This window comes from Furipterus horrens, unplaced genomic scaffold, assembly GCF_987537825.1.
Source record: "Furipterus horrens unplaced genomic scaffold, mFurHor1.1.pri manual_scaffold_4, whole genome shotgun sequence".
Lineage (NCBI taxonomy): Eukaryota > Metazoa > Chordata > Mammalia > Chiroptera > Furipteridae > Furipterus > Furipterus horrens.
The window spans coordinates 6,545,037-6,569,279 of record NW_028327174.1 but is presented as its reverse complement, the minus strand read 5'-3'; the positions used below and the strand labels follow the sequence as shown (position 1 = coordinate 6,569,279).

Below are 24,243 nucleotides of genomic sequence, written 5' to 3'. Positions count from 1 at the left end.
CGAGCAGAGCCCGGCTGGCGGCGGAGGGGAGGGGGCGCAGTGGGGGCGGGGCGGGGGCCGGAGCCGCCGGAACCGGGCGGGAGCAGGCACCTCTGCGCGCCTCGCTCGGGCCTCGCCTCAGCACCCACAGCGCGCCTCCCGCGGAGCCCTCCCCCGCGCCGTCCGCTTGCCGGGTCCCCGCCGCGGCCTCGGGGTGCAGCGAGGCGGCCGCACCGGGCCCGCGGGACGGGGTGGAGGTGGGGGCAAGGGGCGGGGATCGGGGCCGGGCCGGGGCCGCGCAGCCTGCGATGCCGGGCGCCCGCTGCAGCCGCCGCCGCTGGAGCCCGGGATGGGGCGAGAGGCTGCGGTGGACGCCAGCATCTCCCCGCCGGGGGCCCCGGGGGCCGCGGAGCCGCCGCCGCCGCTGCTGCTGAGACCCAGCAGGCGATGGGTGAGTTGACCCTGGTGTCCTGGGGGCCCGCGCCGCAGACCCTTCATCTTGCACTCCCGGCCCTCCGCCTCCATCTCTGCGCCGCCTTCTCCGCGCTTGCGGCGCCCCTGCTCGTGGTTCCCACCGCCCCCTCCCGGAGCGTGACCTCTGGGGCCCGGGCCGGGGGCGGGAGCGGGAGGCTGGGGGGTTGGGTGGGGGGGCTGAGATGGTGGGGGGGATGCAGGGGCGCTCTGGCGCCCCCTCCCCCAACCGGCTGCTCAGAGGAGCTTTCCCTGGCCCCAGAAGGGAGAGCCTCATCCCTTCGACCCCTCTTTCCCCGGCCCAGGCGGGGGGCGTCCCAGAGGCACCGGGCTTGAACCGTGCTTTGTGCCCTGCTCCCCCACAAACCTCCGGCGCAGCGCGGCGCGGGGGGCGGGGAGTGGGAGGCCTTAGCGCCCGCCTTCCCCACCCCCTCCCCCCCACCCGGGGCTGCGGCGGCGGCGTTGGAGGCCCAGGCGCAGTCGGGGTGCTGGGCGGGAGCGGGACTGTGGCTGCCGTCGGGGACCTAGCCGGGGGTGGGGGTGGGGGGTGGCGGGGGGGTTGGGAGAGAACCGCATCCGTTGGGGGGAGGCTCTCGCTTTTTCCGCTGCACTGCCCAGGGCAGGGGAGGGAACCTGGCTGGGGGAGGGCGCTATAAATATCTGCCGGCAGTGAGCTCTGGGACCTGAGGTGGGGAGGAGAGCGAGTCTGGGTGTACGAGGGGTACGGGGTGCCTGAGCTCTGGTTCCAGGAGAAGCAGAGATGGGTCTCAGCCAGCCTTGGCGGTCTGAGGTCGGGTGACTCTCCTTGCCCTGCAAGATGCTCCAGAAGGAGTGTGGGTGTGGGCAGGAACGCCACCCCAGGGAGACCCCGCGATGGTCCCCCAGGACTGGCACTCTCCGCATCCCCATAGCTTTCCTGTTCTCTCCTGGGACACCACTCAGGGTCTGCCTTGATAGGGGAGTTATGGCCACTGGTGTGTCACCTCCCCCGGCAGTTACTAAAGATCTAGGCGTGGGGCCAAGCCTAAGGATGGAGGGAAGAGCAAGACAACCCACCCCACCCCCCACCCAGGAGCTGGAGATTCTGTGGAGTCATTAATGCTCCCAAAGGCTAGGGAGAGCCGCACAGGGTCCTAGGAAAGTTTGAAAGAGGGGCTGCCAGCCCAAGGGCGGGCGGGGGGAGAACTTGCTGGAAGAGTTTGTTCACTTGGTAGAAAACGTGGGAAGGGCATTTGGTCGAGGGAATGCCACGAGCCAGAGCTTAGAGATGTGAGTGCCTGGTTTGTGTTGAGAGATGGAGGTGGGGGATGGTCAAGCACTGCAAGTGGCCTCAGTGAGAAGCCAAATGAAGAGAGGGCAGGGAGCCAAGGCCCAAGGGGGGAGGGCAGGACCAGGTGGAGAGGAGATGGTGGGCCACACCTGCAGGGAGCTGGCACTCTGTCCTGACCGGGCTGGAGTGACGCTGGCTGGCTCAGCCGTCCACCTTCCAAGGGTGTGTTCAGTGCCCCTGATGTGGTCAAAGCTGCTTGACCCACACTGCTGATCCCTTTTCTGTGGTAGCTGGACCCCCCTCAAGCAGTCAGCTTTCTGAGCCTCAGTTTCCACATCTGTCAGTGGGGGACTCTTCCCCACCGTTGGGGAGAGGACTGCACAAACTGATGCCGTAGGGGGCCTGGCACCTGAGAAGTACTGGCTGCTGCGTTGGTATTTTTACCTGTAAAACGGGGACATCGATGCCAGCTGGCAGGCCAGGCTCACTTCACAGGGTGATGGTGAGGATCATGTGCGGGCTGGATGTGACTGGGAGGGAGCCAAAGGCTGGGGGAACTGAGTGTCCACGTCCTCCTTCTAGGAGGAGAGGAGAGAAGCAATCAGGAGTGGCTGGGGGCAGGACTGTCCTTGCAGACAGCCTCTTCTTGCCCCTCTGGGGCCCCACCACTTTCTGGCCCCAAGCCATGGCATTCAAGGGACCCTGCTATGCACTCCAAGGCCAAAGCCTCTTTGTTCCCCATACTGCATGGTGCACCCCCTCCCGGCCAGCTCTAATCCACCCCATGGGGACCAGGCTCTTTTCCAGAAGTTTCTTCAGACACTCAGGTCAACAAACACAATGTCCTCCTGTGAGGGGCACTGCGCCAGGCAGCCAGGTGGAGAGGATGCAGGCCTTGCCCTCAGGAGATTAGAATTTAGTTGGGCAGCAGGTACCACTGAGCACCCAAGGTCTACCCAGCCCTGAGTTTAGGGAAGGAAGGAGAGTTGCAATAATTGCGCCGCGAGGCAGTCAGATGCAGAAGTTAAAACGGAAGGATTCCAGATCGATGGCTCAGGCTCAAGTCCTAGCCTTACCACTTCTTACTCTGTGACTGTGGACTGTGCTTCAGTTTCCTAAAATGGGAACAGTGTGCACTATTGCTATTTGAACAGTTTGGTTCAGTTTCTGGTGGGTGTTCGCTACCCTCCTTCCAGGAGGAATCTCCCTATTCCCACCCCTGCCCCCTCAGAGACTACACAGCCTGCCATGCGCACGTGTGTTCCACATCCCTGTTATCCTCCTCTGTCTGTGAGTCCCCATGGTCAGGGGCCTGTCTCTGTGTGTCCATTGCTAGGGCAGCGGGCAGTGTGTGCTGGCGCCTGGCCGTTGATGAGCAGGGTTGGCCTGTTTCCGTGGTGTAAATCTTCCCTTGCAAGCTGCCAACAGCTCCATTTCATAATGGAAGCAGCTACACACCAGCTTAAGCACCCAGGCATTTAGTAGGTGCTTAATAAATGATGTTCGCACAAGAAGGAAAGGCCCCAGAGACTGTCGGTCAGATGGATTTGGGGAGCTGCCAGGCCACACTGTACCGGAGAGGGGCTCACAGGGGCAGGCGTTGGACAGGCTGAGGATGGGGCCAGAGACCACCCTGAATAAGCACCCGCAAGAGGGAATGGAGGGCTGGGGTCTTCCTTTCCTGGGGCTTCACACCTCTGACCCTGCCTCTCTCTTACTTTAGCCTCTTCTCCCAGGGGCTCCCCTTGATCTTGGCCTGGCCTTGGGCCTCTGCACACAATGGCCTTGCTGGACCCCAAGCTTTAGCTTAACAAAGCTCTCAGATGTGACCCAGAGAGGTCCCAAGCCCAGATTCTGTTCCTTTGTTTTTGTTGTTCCCTCAGCCTCAATGTTTCCTCTGCACACCGCTTCTTCTGTCCCCTGAAACTGTCACCCACTAAAAGCCTCCTCCACGGTGCCAGCCATCCACCCCAAATCACACAGAGCCTCTCGCCTTTCTACTGTTGTCTTCAGCCTTACAGCCCCTCGCGTGTGCCTACCCATAAAAGTATTAATAGCTGACATTTATTGAATCTCTACAGTAGCCTGCGACAGAAAGTACCGTGATAATCCCCTTAGCAGATGGGGAAGTTGTGGCACAGTGTCTTGTTAGCACTGACCCATCCTGCACGTCTTCGCTTGAGCATCACCTCTGTAGGGAAGCCTGTGTGAGTCCTGGTCTCCTTGATGGGGGTCCGAAGAGCACCATCCCTGTCTCTTTATCAGAGGTTCCCACTAGACTGTGAGCTCCACAGACCCGCAGGAGCTCCAGTGGATGAAGGAATATGAATGAATGAATGTATGGTTTTCAGCCCAAGGGAGCAGTCCTGCCCTTCCGTCCATCCCGCCCCTTTCTTTATCTCTGATCGGGGAGACTGGCCCTCCAGAACGGAGCCTCAGGCCATGGCGGCATGTTTACAGGGTCCCTGCCTGTCCCCATCTCCCAGAAGGGGAAGTGAGGCTTCAGGAGGGGCTGAGAGCCTCCTAGTGGCTAGAAGCAGGCCAGATGGCAGGGTGGTGCAACACCCTTCTGTGGTCTCGAATGGGGCCCACAAGGGAGCCCCAGGCCTGGCCCATAAAACGGGAGGTTAACAGGGTCCCTGGAGTGAAAATTCCTCACCTGTTTTCACTTTTTTTCTCTTAAGAATAAAATTGGAACAATAGGAATTGTGTACATGCCTAATTACTTTGTTGTTTTAGGGGTTTAGAGCTTATTTGGCTAAACACTGGTTCCCACTGAAGTGGAGTCCCTGGGGGTGTGGGTGGGGCAGGGTGCGGGCACTGGCTGCTGGCGCTGAGGCCTCCTCAGGGCCTGCCCTTCGACTGCTCTCCTCGGCCAGCTCCCTGTCCGGAAGTCCCCAAAGGAGCAGCGCAGACCTGGTCCGAGCAGTGTGGGTGGGGCACAGAGGCAGAGGCAGGCGTCTGGGTTCTGGTTGACGGAGACCCCGTGACAGGTGACTTTCTGGGCTCTTCTCCCCACCTCAGCCTCCCAGTCATAATGATTTGCTGCTATTTATTGAGCACTTACTGTGTGCTAGGCGCTGGGCCAAGCACTTTGTCTGCATTATCCCATGAAGGCCTCCTAACTTCCCAAGAGGTAGGTACTCTTGTTTCTCCCTGTTCAGTAGCTTGAGGGAGCCTGGGGCCCAGGGCTTGGGACTTGGGTAGGACTGGGATTGTCACCAGCCTGTAGGATCCCAGACAGGGCTGCCTATCTCGGTCCCCTTGGTCACCCAGAGGGGACCACTCTCTGAGACTTGGATGCCCAAAACAACTACCTCACCTGTGCCCTGGCAGCCTGCAGGTCACCTTCCTCTGGGCCCTGGTGTCCCTCCAGTCTCCCCCATAGTTGTGGGGCCTCCAGAAACCTCGCTCAGCCTCACCTGTGCAGCTTGAGGAAAGTACCTATTTCCCAGGCCCCTCCCACCCTGCTGAGTTAGAATTCCAACATGGGAGGGAGGGTGGAAACCCAATTTTTAAAATTTTTGCCTTGGGAATTTAGAGGCCTGTGGACTCCAAGAACCTCTGTCTGGCCCCATGGGGTCCAGGCTGCCTTAGGAGACCCACTGCTCCCTGGGATCCCCATCCCTGTCACTCAGTCCTGCCTGTGTTTTGGACCTCTGCCCCATGCTCCCCCCACCCTGTACCCCCATTGCTTTTTTCCAGGAGCACCTGCTGCTGTGGTCTCCTGTGGGAAATACATCCCGGCTGGCTGTGGACCCCCACCCTTGCCCAGAGGTTGCTCAGTGCTCTGGATCAGTCCCTAGTGGCTGCCCTCCGTGCTGCCTGGGTGAATCGGGACCAGTGGGAGATGGGGGCTGGGGAAGGGAAACAGAAAGGGCTGCCGAAGACAAGGGAAGGGCTGGGCTCCTGGGCTGGGCACACTGGCCGCGCTGGGTGCTGGCACCGTGCCTGACTCAGAGGAAGCATTCGGTAAATATTTCTTAACTATTTGTTGAATGGTGCTAGCAAGAGTGGCAGGTGGGGGCCTCTTCTGGAAACATGGCAGTGTGGCTGGTGCAGGTGGAAGCTCGGGAAGGCGCCTTCCTGACGAGGCGCTGGTGCTTTTTTGTGTGATTTCATGTCCGTGTTTCAGGAGCCATCGGCAGTGGTGCCCAAGTAATTCCTATCCCACCGGAAATAGTCTCAGGCAGGAGAGGTGACTTGCCAGGGTCATACGGCTAGGAGGTGGTTCTTCGAGGCAGAGTCTGCCTGGCTGGCAAAGGCACAAATGAGCCCACGTGGCGCCTGCAGCTCGCAAAGCACTTCCACACCCACCAGCTCACTCGGCTCTCACGTGGCTCGGCGGTGTCGCTCTTCACCCTTGCCCATAGTCTGGGTCAGAAGACCTGCACCGGAGGGTGCCCCACGTCTGTAGGACAGAGCGGTGTTAGGAGAGCGCCTACCCAGGCTGGTGGGAGACCTAACCGAAGCAGTCAGTGTTGGGGAGCCCACGTGGCCAGTGGGGGCAGAGCTAGGCCCAAGCTCAGGCTGGCACACAGTTTGGCCCCATCTGGTCCTCGGAACAGCCCAGGACAGTCTTCGGTCTCTAAGCCAAGGCCCACAGAGTGTGGGTGACTGGGTCAAGGTCACAGCCTGCTTCCCCAAGGTGAAGAGCAGAGAGCATGAAGCTCTGCCACGGCTAGGAGGGTCAGGGGAGCCTGGCAGGTAGGTTTTGGCCACGTAGAATGACCACCATTAGAGTCATTAAATGACAGGGCCTGGCCCTAAAGGGCATCCAGGCAGACCCCCTCCTAGGGGTGTTCAGGGACCAGGCCTCCTCAGGCGTGTCACTGTTGCCAGAGTGTTTGGGGCCACATGTGAGCACAGGCCATGGCCCTGTCCCCACCATGGTGGGGAATGTGACAGAAACCCCAGTTGCCGCCTCTAGACACTGGCATGTGGGAAGGGTGACGCACCAGCACCCCCACCCAGACTAGAAATCTGGGCACTGTATTTCCCCTTGGGCCTTGGCAGGTGCTGTCCCTCTGTCCAGAATGCCCTTCCCCTCCTCTCTTGGGCATCCTTTAAGACCCCTCTAGGAAGCCCTCCCTGATGCCCACCCCAAGGGGATCTCTGTCTGTCCCCACAGGATGTGAGAACCTTGTGGGCAGGGCAGGTCTGTTGAGGGCCTGGTAGGACATGCCAGTGGAGTGAAGAGAGAGGACTGGGTTGGGAGGACTCGGGGGAGATCATCTGGGCCATCAGTGGAGCTTACTGTGCCAGTCCTGTCTGGATGACAGAGCCCTGGAGTTCTGGGAAAGACCAAGGGGCTTCCTGGTGTGGCTCTTGGAAGCAACTGTAAGGTGCAGTGCAGCCCAGGTGACTGTCATGTCTGCCCAGAGAAGGGGCCAGGCTGGGAGCCTTGAGGCCAAGTGGCCAGCTGGAGCTACCCATTTCACAAAGAAAACGTTGAAGCCTGTGCCCTTGGGACAGACCCAGAGTGCCACGGAGGGTGGCTGTGGATCCCCTTCATGGTGTGCAGGAGGAGAGCCCAGGGCTGTGGGGCTGCACTCCACCCCCCACCCCCCACCTGCACACACCCCTCTCCCTGCCCTGTCCTGTCCCAGGTTGAAGCCTTTCTCAGTGGGATCTGGTTCAGGTCTGTGGGGGGTGGGGGTGGGGATGAGAAGGAACCGAAAAGGGCAAAGTCCCCAGGACTCAAGTTGGCACTTTGGTCCTCCAGTGTGGAGGACAACACTCCTTAGAGAGAGTGCACGTTGCCCAAAAGTGGGCAGGAAACCCGTGTTGATAATTAATTCCAGCCGTAAGGTGCACTGGGAAAAACGTCTGTGAGCACTTAGGCCAGAATGTCGGCGCGAGAGGTGGCGGGACGGTGCGTACCATTCTGTTTCTTTCACTGTGATTTCTAGATCTTCTAGGATGTATAATAAACTTTTATAACCAAAAGGGTAGTTACATTCTAAAGGAGAGAGGTAAGGAAACGGGCCCTGAGAACAGCCAGCTCACCACCTGGGCTGGGTCTCCAGAGGCCCCAGCTGGGGGTGTCTTCAGTGGGAGTTGTCTGGCCCCCAGCACATCCCCCAGAACAGGCGCATCTGTGGCAAACAGCTTGCGTGTCAGTTGCATGTGTCTCATTCCCAGGAATTGGGTCAGTGAGTGGCCAGGCCCGGGGCTACTGGGATGCAGTTCTGCTTGAATTCAGTTCAAACCTCTGACCTCCTTCCTGTGGTGCCCATCTGGCCTTCGCTCCGCCCCGCATGCACCCTACGCTCCACCTTGCTGTTCTCTGCACACGGTCCTCTTCTGCCCACCTCCAGCCCTCGTGGTGCCAGGCCCTGTGTCTGCCTGGAAAGCCAGCCTCCCGCCACACAGGTGGTGCCCTCCTCCCGAAGCCATTCCTGCCCCTCCTCCCAGCCAGCAGTGGCGCCAGGGCTGTGGGTGACACCATCACCCCCAGTGCCCATGGGGGTGCTGCATCTCCTTGACTGCCTTCCTTACCGCCTCTGCCTTGAAGCGGCCCTCCCGCAACGTGGTCAAGTTCTCCCCTGTGGTAATGATGTTTGTAATCCCAGCTGAGCCCTGATCCTGGGTAGAGACTCAACTTCTGTCTCTCCCACGGCCCCTGACTCTACCTGCTACAGAGCCTTCGTTCATTCATTCAGCAGTTACTCACTGAGGGCCTACTGTGTGCCAGGGGCTGAGCTAGGTGCCAGGGGCGTGGACAGTACTGCCCACTTGAGGGTGAGCTGTGTCTGTGTTTCCCTGTGAGCATTTTGTGCACAACACCCGTGCGTGCACACAGCTGAGCATCCCTGTCGTGTATGAATGCATGTCCCTTAGGCTGAGCCCGTGTGCAATCTGGCTAGAACCTCGGGCATGCCTGGTTAATTCATTCAGCAAGTGTTAATCGAGTGCCCACCAAGGGGGTGCCAGGCCCTGGCCCTGAGGGAGGTGCCCTCTGCCCTTGGGAAATGCCCGTCTCTGAGGCTGTTGCAGTGCAGAGACAGGGGAGAAGGGTGCGGAAGAGCATTCTGTCTGCTCTGCCACCTGCTGGGACCCCACATGGACATTGGCCCTCCTTGCTGCCCGGAAGTGCCCCTGATGGCTGGTGGGGCGGTGGCTGTGAGCCCCGCGGCAGGAGGCTGGGCGGAGAACGCAGTGCCCTGCTGAGCAAGCGTGTTGGCTGGAGAACACGGAGCACGGAACCCGGGGGCAGGCTGCGGACTCCAGGCTGCAGAACTTTCTGTGAGAGGGGAACCTGGGGCCCAGACACTGCAACACGGTGCTTAGAAAGAAGGAGGCCTTGATTCAGAGCAGACAAGCTGCAATGTGGAACTTCAAGGGGGAAGTGGAGCAGCAAATCTCGACTGGGGGCCTTCCGGAACATGGAACACTGATGTCCGCCACAGGCCCAGAGGGAGGGGGTGGTTCTTGAGTCCTGGTGAGCAGGAGGTGCTCTCGTGGTCTCGGCCGAACCAGGCCAGGCTGACAGCCCCCTCCCTGCAGCCCACTGGGGCTTGGCCGTGCACATCATGTCCCTTCTCCAAGCCTCAGTTTCCTCGTCTGTGAAGTGGGACTATGCGGATGGGCTCAGGTGGAGCACAGCACTTGGGAAGGAGTGTGGCTCTGGGTGCCCAGGGCCTCCCAGGAGGTCAGTGGGAGCCTGGCCACCTGCCTCCTGGGATGAGGTCACCTTGTGGGGATGGGTTTGTTGCCGCCGCCTTGTTTTCTGTCCCCTTCCCCACAGTCAGTGGGACGTTTGCGCACCCAGGGCCTGTTTTGGAACACTGGGTGCAGCAGGTGGGAAGGACTAAGTAATTAATGGGGCCATAACAGACTGGTGACTCCCATGATATTAAGGAGTAGGGTCCCAGCACCTGTAGCCCTGTGTGGTGTTCCCTGCCTCTTGGTGGGGGCCTCCTGAATGTCCCCAGTGGGGACAATCGGGTCCTGACCCAAGAGCCTCTGTCCTCGAAGGCGGGGCTGGACAGAGAGTAACTGGGGAGGGAAAGAGAAAGGGGTGATTGTTTCAGCTCCACAGAGGCTCGCCAGGTGCCCAAAGTGGCAGAGCCAACCAGCTGTGCACCTGCCCCACCCAGACCACTCCCAGCACGACATTAATTGTGGCGCTCAGGTTCCCAGGTCCAGGAGCTGCAGGCTCTGGGCCAGGGGCAGCCTCGTCACCTCCCCAAATCCCTCTGAAGACCAGCCTCTCCTTTTATGTCCCAGCAAACAGCCTGGGAGAGGGTCAAGTTCTTGCCTTGGGCCCCAGAGCTGGGGTGGCAGAGCCAGAGTTCAGACTCATTCCTGCACTCGGCAGTGACTTGGGTGAGCACCTACTGTGTGCCAGGCACATAGCCATGAGCTGCTGTGGAGAGGACCCTAACACTGGGAGTCATTGCTTCATTTCCCACCCCTTCCTTCCCATACGCCCTCCCGGCCATCTGCTATCATGTGGCTCGGAGGACTCAGAAGGCTGACGTCATTTCCGGTCTCCCCTCCCCACCTCCACTGGAAGAGACCCTGGGGGTTCATGGACATGAACCAGCTCATTGCGGGGTGTGAGCCCAGGTTGCACTACAGGCGGGACTAGGACCTGAGGCCACTTCTCCAAGCCCCAGACCGGGCCTGAGAGCCCAGCAGCATTTACTGAAGGGTACAGGTGTATGGATTTGGTGAAGGGTCATTTATTCATTCAACAAACTGAGGCTGACACCTTCTTTGTGTTAGGCTGGGGCTGGGGAAACCCAGGGGACATGGCAGCACAGCCACCATGTAGAGTAAGGGATAGTCGGGGAGCAGGTGGTGGCTGAGGGTCAGGGAGCCCTGAGGAAGTGCAGTTTGGCGGACCCCACCAGAGACAGGCACGGGGACAGGGCTGTAAGATTATACACCAACGTGGAGCTTCCTGGAGGATTTGGACTTTATCCTGGGGTCAGCAGTTCCAAGGTGGGAGGGGCAGGCAGTGTCAGATGTGGCTTTTATTTGGCTCTTGGGGATCATAGAGAACCTGCCTGGGAGCCCTTCAGAGAGGCTGCTGCTGTTGTCCAGGTGATCACTGATGGTGGGGCAGCGGGCACGGGACAGTGGCGCCGGGAGGTGGCTGGAATATGAGAAGCACGGGACGTGGAATAGACGGGGCTTGGTGTAGTGGGCGGCTGAGTGGATGGCCCATCACTGACGGGCCCGAAAGGAGGAATGCTGGGAGGGCCCAAGAGGGGGACTACTGGGAATCCCCGAAGTTGTCCAAGCGTCCCTGAGTATCAAGCGCAGGTCACAGGCTATGGACTCAGCTGGTTGGAATGACTATTTGCACCTCGTTTTGCAGCGGAGGGTCCCAGGCAGGATTGAAACTGACCAGAGCACAGGCCCCGGCGCTCCCGTGGCCTGGCCCAGATCCCACTGGGACTGCTGCTCCCCCTCCCTTACCCCAGCTGACACTCAGGCCTCTCAGTGCCCAGGTGTATCCACCCCTGCTACCCTATGTACGTGGGGTGTGCCTGCAGGGGTGCCGCCAGGTACGTGGGGACCAATTTTGCCTCCACTCTGTATGGGGGCACCCCCCACCCTACGCCCCAGGGTGCAATGCATGGGACAAAGCCTCTCCAGCTTAGCTTGATTCTGTGGCCCTGTGCTGGGGAAGGCCCCGTGAGGACAGAGGAGGGGTGGGCGTGCCTTAGGGGTTGGTGATGGAGCTGAGGCTCTGCACTGAAGTGGCCCTTTGTATATTGTCCCTGGAGGACCGGCAAGCCTGGAGGGAGGGGCTGGCACTGCCGGGGCTGCCTGCGCAGGACGGTGCTGATCTCAGCAGGGCTGAGAGAGTGGGGCTTTCTCTGGGCCTCCGGGGCAGGCGAGAGCGCCTGCTTAGTGTGGGCCCACAGTGGCCCGGCCTACTGCCGCGGGCACCCCCAAACCAGACAGTACTTTTCACTCAGAATCCATTATCAGCTCTCATAAGAGTTCCGCTGTCATTCAGCAGCTGTTTATGGAGCTCTGTATCCAGGCCAGGCTTTGTCCGGGGGTGGGGAGCAGCAGTGACCAGTAACCAAGGCCCACAGTGACCCTGCTCTCCTGTTGTTGACATTCCGAGTGAGCGGGGTGTGGGTGGGGGAGACAGACCACTAACACATAAACAAGGAGACAGACAGCTTCCGCAGTGAGGAGTGCTGTGGGGCAGATGCCCTGGGGAGGGGACAGCCACTTTAGCTGGCTGGTTCGCAAGGGAGGAGGTGGCTGGCATGTGGAGGTCCGAGGGAAGGGCATTCTAGGTGGAGGGAACAGCCAGTGCGAGGGCCCTGAGCCCGGTGGACCTGGGGTGTGGGAGGGACAGAAAGGCAGGGACTGGCTGGAGCTGAGTGGACAAGGGGGTGAGGTCAGCAAAGAGGCAGGGACCAACCTGACAGGGCCTGTGGACAGAGAGGAGAGGAGACTGGGTTTCATTCTGAGTGTGTGAGGTTGGGGGTGGGGGGGGATTCTAGGGAATGCTGAGCAGGGGACACGTGGCCCGCTGGGAACGTTGTAGGGAGAATTCGTGGGGCCCAGCGCCAAGTGAAAATGCAGGGCCTCATAATTGTTCAACAATTAAGAATTTCAAGTCAGAGTTTTTAAAAAGGGGGAGGCAGGAGGGAGGCCAGTGAGGAGGAGGATGGAGGTTCGGTCCTGGGAACATTTTGGAGGGAGGTGCCCACAGGCCTTGCACGAGCGCCCCCAACCAGGCACATGGTGAGGCGTGTGCACAGGGGCGCACAGGCCGCAGCTCAGGAGCCCAGGTGACTGGTGTAGGTCAGGGCTTTTTGGATGTCACCCTGTTTAGTCTCCCTGGAGTGAGGGGCCGGGGATATGAAGTGACCTGGTCACACATCGGGTTGAGGAGAGGCTACAGCAGGATTTGAATCCGGCTCTCCTGCCTCCTCTGCCTCCTGAGGGATTGAGCTGGGGCGGGGTGGGGGGCGGGGGGGCAGCTTGCACAGCCGGGCCCAGGAATGAGTTTCTGCTCTTGCTCTTGTCAAGGCAGGAAGCACCCAGCCCCCACCTCACTGCTCACTGGCCTTGCTTTTCCTCACAGTGAGCCCGGGAGGTGGGCATCCTGACCCCCAGCCCACAGATGCGGAAACCGAGGCAGGACAGAGTTGGTCCCAGCCTCCAGCCCCCTGGACTCACCTGCTCACTGCCTTCTCTTCTGTGGACAGGGAAGGGTGGGTTATTTGGTCTGGAGGGCGTGTGGCTGGGAGGTACAAGTGCCTCCGGGTTCCATAGCGTGTGAGCGATAAGCCTGCATGGGCTGGGCTGGGCCCCGCCTCCTCTGCTCCCCACCCAGTTTTACAGGTAAAAATACCAACACAGCAGCCAGTACTTCTCAGGTGCCAGGCCCCCTACGGCATCAGTTTGTGCAGTCCTCTCCCCAACGGTGGGGAAGAGTCCCCCACTGACAGATGTGGAAACTGAGGCTCAGAAAGCTGACTGCTTGAGGGGGGTCCAGCTACCACAGAAAAGGGATCAGCAGTGTGGGTCAAGCAGCTTTGACCACATCAGGGGCACTGAACACACCCTTGGAAGGTGGACGGCTGAGCCAGCCAGCGTCACTCCAGCCCGGTCAGGACAGAGTGCCAGCTCCCTGCAGGTGTGGCCCACCATCTCCTCTCCACCTGGTCCTGCCCTCCCCCCTTGGGCCTTGGCTCCCTGCCCTCTCTTCATTTGGCTTCTCACTGAGGCCACTTGCAGTGCTTGACCATCCCCCACCTCCATCTCTCAACACAAACCAGGCACTCACATCTCTAAGCTCTGGCTCGTGGCATTCCCTCGACCAAATGCCCTTCCCACGTTTTCTACCAAGTGAACAAACTCTTCCAGCAAGTTCTCCCCCCGCCTGCCCTTGGGCTGGCAGCCCCTCTTTCAAACTTTCCTAGGACCCTGTGCGGCTCTCCCTAGCCTTTGGGAGCATTAATGACTCCACAGAATCTCCAGCTCCTGGGTGGGGGGGGTGGGGTGGGTTGTCTTGCTCTTCCCTCCATCCTTAGGCTTGGCCCCACGCCTAGATCTTTAGTAACTGCCGGGGGAGGTGACACACCAGTGGCCATAACTCCCCTATCAAGGCAGACCCTGAGTGGTGTCCCAGGAGAGAACAGGAAAGCTATGGGGATGTGGAGAGTGCCAGTCCTGGGGGACCATCGCGGGGACTCCTCCGTCTGTGGGGAAACTGGTCCCTGGTGCCAAAACCATTGGGGACCGCTGCTGTACGGGACAATAATTGTGTTCTCTGAGGACAGAGTCAGGATTCAGACTTGTTAGGTAGCTGAGGAGGCTAAGAAAGGACCAGAGCCAGAAAAGTCCAATTAAGAGCTTTTATTAGAAGGGAGACACTGTGATCAGGCGGGCTGAGTCCAAACAGACTGCAGCGCAAAGGGAAGGCGTAGAAGGATTGTTTTTTTAAAGATTTTATTTATTTTTAGAGAGAGGGGAAAGGAGGGAGAAAGAGAGCGAGAGAAACATCATTGCGTGGTTGCCTCTCACGCGCCCCCCTCTGGGAACCTGGCCCGCAACCCAGGCATGTGCCCTGACTGGGAATCGAACTGGCGACCCTTTGGTCCACAGGCCGGCACTCACTGAGCCACAGCAGCCAGGGCAGGGTAGAGGGATTTTTAAGGGTGTGGAGCAGACCCCCAGGGAGGTTAGTCACCCTGCCCGCTGGTTCCAGTTGTGCAGGGTATAGGTGTTTGCGAAGAACAATGTCCTCTGATTAGGGATGGCTGTCAGGAGATTTATGGTCCTTGTTTCCTGGAAATGATGAAGGGAGAGGGGAAGGGGCGATGGGGATGTAACTAGTTCTCAGCAGGACGTCGGCGGGCTACGCCTCAGTTGCCTCGGACAGTGGGGAACCTTGTGATCAGGTGTGCGGTGGGTGACGCAGACCCTCTTTGTTTCAGCGCAGGTGGTGGCTCAGGTCCTGCGTGACCACTGGCGGTAGCATACTTAGCAAGGCCTGACACAGGTAGCAGGTCACGGCGCAGGCAGCCTGTCGGTCTTTAGCCCTAACAAGACCCAGGCCTCTGGCCCCTTCTGTTTGAGACACTGGGCCCCACCTGTGGGCTTGACCTCAAGCTCTTCCATGTGCACCCCACGCCTGTCTCCCATCTGTGTCCTAGTGAGAGTGTCCAGTAGGCCCTTGAGAGTGAGGGCGCAGTTCAGGGTGACCTGCCCAGAGAGGGAGATGGGGAGGCTTCAAGGGGAGATGGGCACGTGGTTCACCGAGCTCTGGACACTTGAGGGGCTCTCTCACCTGGGCATGGGAACCTCGAGGGCACCCAAATCCCAGGCACCCAGCACTGGGGAGCGCCTCCTGTGGGGCGGGGTACCGCTCACTGCTGCTTGATTACCCTTTTTTTAATCCTCACCTGAATGTATGTTTACTTATTTTAATGAGAGAGACAGACAGACAGACAGACATTGATTGGTTTCCTCCCATACACACCCTGGCTGGCGATCGAACCCTTAACCCTTTGGTATGGCACAATGCTCTAACCAACTGAGCCACCCAGCCAGGGCTGCTTGGTGACCCTTTTGTACAGAGGAGAAAACTGAAGCCCAGAGAGGTTAGGTGACTCAGCTGGGAAGAGGTGGAGCCAGGAAAACAGCCCAGGAAAGGGCAGAGCTGGCACCAGGCCCGGCCAAGATCAGTCCCTCAGAGAGCCACCCAAGTGCTGCCTGCCCTGGGCCTGGGGCACGGGGGACCGCCCCCAGGGAGGAAACAGCTGCCATTGAGCCACAAAGGCCAGGCACAGGGTGTGGAGCTCGTTGGCGCAGCTGGGATGGGACACTGCCTCACCTGTGGCCTGCGACCCTGGGGCCTGAGGCAAGCTCCAGGTCAGGGGAGGGGAGGGGAGAGGAGCCTGGAGGGGCCCAGAGAGGAGCCAGGTGGGACTGAGGCAGGGTGGAGTGGTGGGGAGCAGGAGGCCCTAGGTTCAGGACATACGCACCCTGCCCCTTACAGGGCGGGCCAGGGGCAAGCCAGGCCGGTCACTTCTTAGTGACGGGGACTGGTGCGAGGGTCAGGTTAGAGAAGGGAGCTGAAGGCCTTAGAGCATGCTGCAGAGGGCGGCTCAAGGATGGACCTGCACCAGGGTTGGGGGTCCCAGGCCATGCAGCCAGGATCAAACAGGAGGCCACCGGGAACCTCCAGGGTGGTGGGTGCAGTCAGTGTGGGACCCTCCCTCATTCGTCTCTTCAGTTTCCAGCCAGCAGAGCTGGGAAAAACGTCTTGGAGCAGGAGGCTGTGGACAGGGATCTGCAGTGCAGAGCAGGAGCCCTGGTCCCTGAGGGGCTTCAGCTCCCCAGAGCCTCCTGAAGGCCAGGCCTTACCTCAGGTTTCTCTGCTTTTTAGAGCACCTGATCCCCTTCAAGCTACTGGAGGCCTAACAGGCCCCTGTCCAGGGTGATTTGCTGCCATTGGAGTCCGGGGTTGGGGGTGGGGGGGATGGGAAGGGGCTCTGGGCTCCCTTGGCCTTTCAAGGAGCCCTGGACTTTGGCTTTGGGAGGCGTGGTTGTCAATCCCCGCAGCACAGCCTCATGGAGGGCGGCCCGGGGGGGCGGACGGGGGCGCCTCAGACACGGGGGCTTCTCGGGCGCAGCTCCCCAGGGCCCCTGCAGCCGGGAGGCCCACTGGCTCCTGCTGGGGCCCTGGGCAGAGGTGAGAGGCGAGGCTGAGGCGGCAGCCTAGACCCTGTGCCGACGTCCTGAGGGAGGACGCCCAGCAGTGGCGTGTGGCTGTGAGCTGAGTCTCAGGCGGGTCCCTCAGCGCCCCCTGTTCCCATCTCCCTGGCCGGTCACCGTGAGGATAAGCAGAGGCAGGCAGCAAACGCAGCGTCTGGCATCCGGGGACACTCAGGAGGTGCCAGCTGCCCAGAAGAAGGTAATGATGATCGAGGCACTGTCTCCCGGGAGGAATGTTCCAGGCCCACTGCTCCCAGCCCTGCCCAGCGAGAGGGTTTACCTGCATCGGGGTTGCAGACCCAAGAGGGTGGCCGCTGAGGTGGCGAGGCCGGGCTTGCGCCCAAGCAGCCGCTGAGGTGAGGGGTGTGTCCTTGCCACCCATGTTCTCCTTGCCAGACTCAGGGCCCCCCACTTTGCTACATGGCACTAGGGGTTCCCAACATGGCACTAGGGTTTCCCAACACACAGGCCTCTGTGCCCTCAGCCCACTGTCTGGGGTGCTGTCCCCACTCTCTGCAATGGCTCCTGCTGGACCTTGGACCTTGGCTGAAATGTCCTCTTGGAGGCCCTGCCTGATGCCTGGCATGCTCTGTAGGCCCATTTTCTCATTTGTCCTCTGTCCCTCCGCTGGACTGAGCTCCGTGAGGACCTCATCTGCCATCCTGCTCCCTGCCTCACCCTAGCTCCAAGCCCAGAGCTGATCTGCTCTCTCCGCCCACCCACAGAGCCCGGTCTGTTCCCCACTGTAGCCCATCCTCCTGCTGATCTGGGATGTTACGTGCCCCCCAGGGCTGTGTCCTTTCTCCCGCTCCCTCCGTTGTCCAGGATCTAAGGAGCACCTCAGCAACAGCTCAGCACTGTCCCTCACCCTGCCCCGTGTCCCAGGCTGAGTGCCCTGGGCTGCTTCCTGCCCCCCTGCACCACAGCTGGGCCCCACAGTGCTCCCCGCTCCTCCCACTGTCTCCTCCCACGTGCTGGCCCACCACTCCCGCTGGGCTGGCTTCCTTCACCCTGGTCCAGTCTAAACCTATTCTGTCCAATCCGGTCATCACTAGCTGCATATGGCTGTTAAAACTGACTCTTATTTAAACTGTAAGTGTCTCCGTTGCCCCAGTCAATTTCGAGTGCTCAGTAACCACATGTGGCTAGTGGCTGGTGGGTGGGCCAGCAGAGGCCCAGACCTCTACACCGTCAAAGAGCGCGTCGTCACCGGACAGCTTTGGAAGCTAGCAGATTAGTCCTCCGCAGGCGCAGGCCGACGCTGTTGCCCTACGCAGAGCCTTCAGTGGTCTGAGGCCAAGGTCAGCCTCACCCGCACCCTGCCCCAGTGCCTCTAAGTGGGAGCTGTGTGGGTCTCACGCCCTGGAGAGCAGTGGCTGTGTAGAGGTGATCAGAGGAGGGCTCTACAAGTTGCTTTACCCTCCCAGCCTCAGTTTCCTCATCTGTAAAATGTGGATAATAATAATTCCTACCTCCAGGGGTGGTTGTGAGGGTCAAATATACATAAAACCCAGCCAACAGCTGGCATGTGTTTAAGCATGTGATAAGTGGTGGCCGTCGCATTAACATGAATAAGGCTCTTCCTTTCTCCTCGGGGCCTTAGTTTCCTTAACCGTGGCTGTGACAGCTGCTGCCTTGTGGTGAACAAGGACCATAGTCACCTGGCACAGAGGGAGTCCTTGGCCAGGGCTGGCCCCACGAGCCAACTCTCACTCTGCAGAGTGCCAGGAGAGCAGGGTTCCTGGGGACTGAGGGTCCCGGTACACCAGACCCGGCCTCGCCCAGGCCATTCATGGTTAGCCTGGGGCAGGACCCCAAGTCTGCAGTCCGGCTGGCCCCCAGCCTGTCTGTTAGCAAGTGCAGGGTGCCCGGGGGTAGCGTGTCTCAGTTCCATCTGTTCCGTTCCCGTTAGTGCTGTGTGGCTAAGCAAGTACCTTAACCTCCCGGAACCTCCATTTCCTCACCAACAAGATGGAGACATACATACGTTTGCGCCCCTCCACTGTTGGCTCCCTGAATCGGGCCCTGACTGCTCTCCAGCCCTCTTAGCCGCAGCGCCTGGCATACAGTGAGGTCTCAGTAAATATTCACCAGTAGCCTGGATAACGTGCTGGCCATAGCGCGACCCCTGCATGTAGGCTCGACCTTTAGGATCCTGCCTGATGGGTATGAACCGAAGGAGTGGATGAAACGGTGAGAGGTGAATAAATAACTGCAGCGTCAGTTTTGTGCGTCTTGCCAGAACTCTGGTATCTGTCCTGCTTTTAGCCACGTCCGCTGCCCATCCTCCATGCAGGATCATGAAACCTCATGTGGAAAGGAACCGCATTATCCAAGGGCTTGGAATGGGCAGTTCCATAGGACTGCAAGGGAGAGGGTGACATTGTCCTTCTTCATCTGAAGACTGGGGCTCAGAGAGGCTAAGTAAATTGCTTAAGGACACACAGCTAATAAGTTATAGTGCTGGGATTCAAACCAAATCCTCCTGACTTCCAGTAACACTGGAAGCCAATATTTACTGAGCACCTACTGTATGCTTAGGCCTGGTTACTAGTTCTTGGCATGGATTAAGTAATTTGATTCTCACAATAACCCTATGAGATAGGGAGTGTTTTGTCTCCCTTTTAGACTCACCCCCTGCCTTCCTCACGGAGATGGGCAGAGCCCTCGGGTCATGTGGGACATGGCTGGGGTGGGGTAGAAGGTGAGCACAGCGAGGTGGACTTCAGCTGAAAATCAAGATGCCCTTCTAAGCAGATGGACTCTCAGAGAGGTGTGAGGGCCATTTGAAGGTGCTCTCAGGCTGGGGGGTTTAGATGGGCAGATTTCTGCCCAGGAGTGGAGACAGAGGGAGGGCTGACCTTCGAGATTGACCCCAGTGCCTTGAGCACCTACTAAAGGTTGGACTTGCCCTTGCTGGTGTGGCTTAGTGGATTGAGCGCCAGCCTGCAAACCAAAGGGTCGCCGGTTGGATTCCCAGTCAGGATACATGCCTGGGTTGTGGGACAGGTCCCCAGCAAGAGGCAACCAATTGATGTTTCTTTCACTCATCTGTGTCTCTCTCCCTCTCTTGCTCCCTCCCTTCTCCTCTCTCTAAAATTAAATAAATAAAATCTTTAAAAAAAAGGTTGGACTTGTTCCCTCCCGGACACAGGCCACAGCTGGCCCCTTCTCCCACTTGAGAGTTGGGTGCTCCCAGGCTGTCCTAGAGCTGAGGCGACCAGGAACCAGGGTTGAGAAGCAGGCATGAGGACATGAGCTCTGAACCATGGAGGAGGCTGGCAGGGGCCAGGTTGAGGCCGCCTGGGGGCACACCCAGTGCTGAGCTAGGACCCTGGTCAGCGCAGGCAAGCTCAGGACCACGGAGAGCTCCATGGGCGCCTCCCGTCACCCCCGTGACAGCCATCAGGGTTGTTTGCACCTGGGAGGCTGCTGCCCGCCTGGTCAGCTCCAAGGTCACAGCCTGCAGCCTCCAGGGAGCACCTGTCTCCTCTCTGGCCAGGACCCCCCACTAGACCCAGCCTGACCCCCATCCCTGAGGTCATGGCTGTGTCATGGGGTTTGCACTCATCTAGTTCCACCCTCTATCAGCCTTCCAAGCAGAGCCTAAGGGGAGAAGGGGGAAGAGGGAGGGAGGGAGGGAAGGAAGAAACTGCTCAGCTGAGACCTTCTGGCTATTAGGACAAGGCCCAGGGCTGGCTGATCCTGCAGCCATCCCACATCAGGGCCAGCCTCAGCCTCCCTCGTCCATGATTATGCGGCTACCAGGAAGTATCTGGCCCATCCCCCACCACCTTCACTCAAATGGGAGACCCCAGCCCTTGGGGCTGGGTGCAGCTCACAGAATATGCGGGGGTTCCCGCTAGGGAGGCTCCCAGAGAGCCTCACAGTTCTTCCCTCCTTTCCCAGCCCACGCCTCAGTCAGGCTCAGGCTCTGTCCAGGCTCCACTTGCTAAGACCCTCACTCTGCTCCTTGCGGCACTGAGCCAGGACACTCTGAGCCTTTGCCCTTGCTCCTGCCACAGCCCAGGCGCTCTCTGCTCTCTGCCAGGCTGGGGAGTGGCAGTAGCAGTAAGAAGAGGCCAAGCTAACTGAGCACTTGGTATGTGCTAGGCACTTTACATGGGTTATTACTGAATATGTGTATAGATAAGTAAAGGGAGAGTATTGGAACTGGGCGGTCTGGTTCCAGACTGTGCGCATGGAAGTGATGGGGAATGCTTGGAGGCAGCCCAGGGCACGCAGGGCATTCCTGTTGAGCACCTGCCACCTCCAGGTTCTTTCCTGTGAGCTTGTGGTCTGGCCGCCACGGAGAAAGACAGCAGGGAAGGTGAGGCCACCGTGGCTGGCATCGGGAAGGGGACAGACTGGGGACAGTCCTCCCTGATCCAGTGTCTCACTGAAGGTGGGCTGGGCAGGAATGATCACATTCCATTTTACAGAGGGGGTTGGACTCAGAGAGGACTCAGTGTTCACAGCGGCCCTGTGAACTCAGCAGACGCTGGTCAGTCAGCGCTCCCTGCGGGCAGTCAGGAAGCGGGCTGAGAGCTCGCTGTGCTCTGCCCTTCAAAACAGTCTCTCCTCGACAGAGCGTCCCAAGTGAGCCTGTTCAAACTGAGGGCAGGTCATGTCCCTCTTCTCAGAGCTCTGCTGTGACAGCCACATTTCCAGCCGCAACCCCGGGCCCTTCGTCATCTGGGCCCGTCCATCCCCCTCCGGTCTGCTGTCCTTGCAGTTCCTCCTGAGTACCGGCTGTTCTTCTGCCTGGAACCTTCTTCCCCTGCACCCTTACTGTCAAGTCTTGCTCCTTGGTGAGGACTACTCTAACCCCATTTGTCACGGAACTTGCCCCCTTCCTCCCCTTTACCCTGCTTCATTCTTCAGAGCATGACTCTTCCTAACGTACAGTATCACTTACTCATTTATTTAGTGGATAACCAACCCTTCTCCCGCTCACCCCAAGCACGCTTCATTCTCCTGGGAACGGGGTCTCACTGCCCGGACTCCTGTGCTGGTGGGGCCTTGCACGGGTTGTGGCACCCGGCATGCTCGCCAGGAGCTGCTACTGAATGAATGGATGATACGCTTGTGGGTGAGCACTCTTGTGGGGTGTCATGTGGGTCAAATGTGACAGCGGCTGTTCCATCTACTGGATTATCTTCACTGATCACTGTTTGGGCTGAACTTGGCAGATAGAAGGGGCTCAGAACAACTTTACCACTGGATTAAATCCCACTATTGAGTTGATCCTTCCAAATTATGTGATACTGAACAAGTTACATCATTTCTCTGGCCTCAGTCTCCTCACCTCTGAAATGGGGATAACAGGAGTACCTGGGTTGTGTTGGAAGGATGCAGGGAGTCGTGCATGTACTGTGCTCAGTGACTATCAGCTTTATGGTCACACCTGAAGGTTTTTCCATGAAGCTGTACAGTGGACTCAGAAAGGCTGCTGGCTGGGGCCCAGTTTGGTTCCATGGCTTTAGCCCATAACCAGGCCACCCACACTGGGGAGGGATACGATCTTAGCTCTAAGGAGGGATACAGGGGCTGGCTTGGGGATAGAACTTATGTTTGTTTTGACTTGGCCCCCCTACTTATTGTCACTGGGGAAAGCCTCATCAGCTTTCTGAGTCTCAATGTCCCCATCTGTAAAAACAAAGCCGTTACAAGGACCTTCTAGGATGGTTGAGACTTAAGTGAGACCCCAGCTCCCAAATGCTTATTTATTCCGTTTCCTACTTATATGCCTCTTGGTCAAAAAATGTATTTGAAGCACTTATCAAAATACATGCAGAGAAGATAAAAAGGAATCAGGCCAAGAAGAGTTAAGAGTTGAAAAAATACAGGAAGCTGTGAGTGAAGATGTCCCAAGAAATGTAGTCTATGAGGCACTGATGTGCTCTGGGCTGACCTGGTGCCCTTTAGAGCTTCCTAGCAGCCCAAGTGATGAGAGAAACATGCTCAGTTCCATGATTCTCAGCAGCAAACTAGGCTGGGGCCCAGCGAGTCAGAGGGAGGCAGCAGGCATTGGTGAGTGTCTTCCCCAGGGCAGAGCAGGCCAGGTGTAACCAGATCCTGAGAGCCAGCCTGGCCAGGGGAGGGGAGTGGGGTCATTATGACCTCGGTGGGGTCATAGGGCCCCCTTTGCATAAAGCAGGGTGTTGACTTGCCTCCCTGAGTTTCTTGCCTGCTAAGGCCTTTGTTCACTGCTGCCTGGGAAGTTAGTTCTGGCCTTGCCCTGCCCTGCCCCTCCACAGCCTGCAGGCTAGTGCAGTCCAACCAGGGCAGGGACTGGGGTGTGCCCTACAGAGGCAGGCCCAAGTAGGGGAAAACAGTCTGCCAGAAGGGTCAGGGCTCCCTTGGCAGGTTCTGAAATCCTCAGGTGGGTCACTCTGGAGGCTTCTGCTACTGTGACCTCAGCCTGCCTTATGCCCAGTCCCTGCCATGGCAACAGTCCTCCCTGCCTGCATGTATCGGGCCTCACCCCATTGCCCCTCTGGCTCATCCTGCTGGCTTGCTCTGCCTGCTCTCACTTTGCCAGAGCAGGGCTGGAATCCACTGTGGAGCCCAGAAGACCCACTTGAAAATGCTGCCAAGGGGCAGCCCCTCCCTCCCGCCATCCGAAACACCGAAACACCCAGTCCCACCTCTGTCCTGGGACAGCTGATGTTCAACAGAGATTAGGCCCCCACCCCTAATTGACCTGCCTGCCTGCAAGCAGCTGGGCTAGCCACCCGTGCGCAGGCTCCAGGAAGGTCAAGCATTTAAGCGGAAAGAGGGGCCACCTGACTGTTCTAGACTAGCTTGCTCAGGACTTCTCATCAAGGGGAGGCCAGGAAGGGTGCGTGGCCCAGGAGTCAAGCCACCCAGGTTCACACCCCAGCTTTGTAACTTTAAGCAGGTCCCTGAAGTCTCTTGGTTTCCTCTTTTATACAAAAGAAAAGGTTGGAGGAAATGGTGTTTAAACTTAGTTCTAGATCAAGTATTCATGATTCTGTGCCTTATGACCATGTAACTTAGAGAAAATTATGTTGCCAAGAACTCTGTATCCATCTCACAGATAGAGAAACAGAGATTCAGAATGGTGAGGAACCCCGCATAGCGTCACAGAAGTCTAAAGCCAAGTGCATATCTTTCCACTGTACCATGCCGTCCTCAGCATTAGGAAGTGAAAGGGGGCACATGGCAGGAGGACACCCGGATGGCCCAGAGGAGAAGCCACAGAAAGGGACACTTGAAGGAAAAGTATTCTAGTTGGAAGGGTAGTGCCCCACTCACGGAGATCTATGGAAGGGAAATGAAGGAAATGAAGACACCACAGGCCAAAGGCCAGGTTTCTGCCCCAACCCCTCCTGGGACTTGGTGGGTCACTCCAAGCAAGTCACTGGTCCCGCTCAGCCAAAAGGATGCAAACTCCCAGCATGCCTGCCCACCTCCATGGGCTCAAGGACAGCATGAGCTGGACTGCTATGGTCAGAGTGCTCACTTGCTGCCCAGGCTCATGCATAAGATCGATAGTATTGTACATCCAGAGAAAGTGTGGAGTTCAGCTAATGGTAACATGCCCATTTCAGTTTCCTAGTTGTGACAAATGTGCCATGCTGATAAAGATGGTAACCCTAGGGGAGGCTGGGTGAGGAATGTGAGAAAACTCTCTGTACTATCTTTGCACCTTTTTCGGATAAACTACAAATAATCTAGAATTTAAATTGTTATATTCATAGTCATAATGAATTGATAAATTAGACTGTAAAGAGAATGGTTATATTCATGAGTCACTCATGAATAGAGAGCGATCTATTCAGAATAAT

The 24,243-nt window shown here is 58.6% G+C and overlaps 1 protein-coding gene across 2 annotated transcripts in view; it reads left to right on the top strand.

The window, feature by feature from the left end:
* Positions 1 to 297: 297 nt before the first annotated feature.
* Positions 298 to 24,243, top strand: part of MGAT3 (beta-1,4-mannosyl-glycoprotein 4-beta-N-acetylglucosaminyltransferase) — a 29,685-nt gene continuing 5,739 nt past the window's right edge. Inside the window, exon 1 of one of the 2 annotated variants that reach the window (XM_090272402.1) lies at positions 298 to 430. The gene's annotated coding sequence lies outside the window, so the exon portion shown is untranslated. Of the gene's footprint in view, positions 431 to 10,712; positions 10,775 to 24,243 lie in introns of those variants that run through there. The other variant, XM_090272403.1, reaches the window with a different exon arrangement.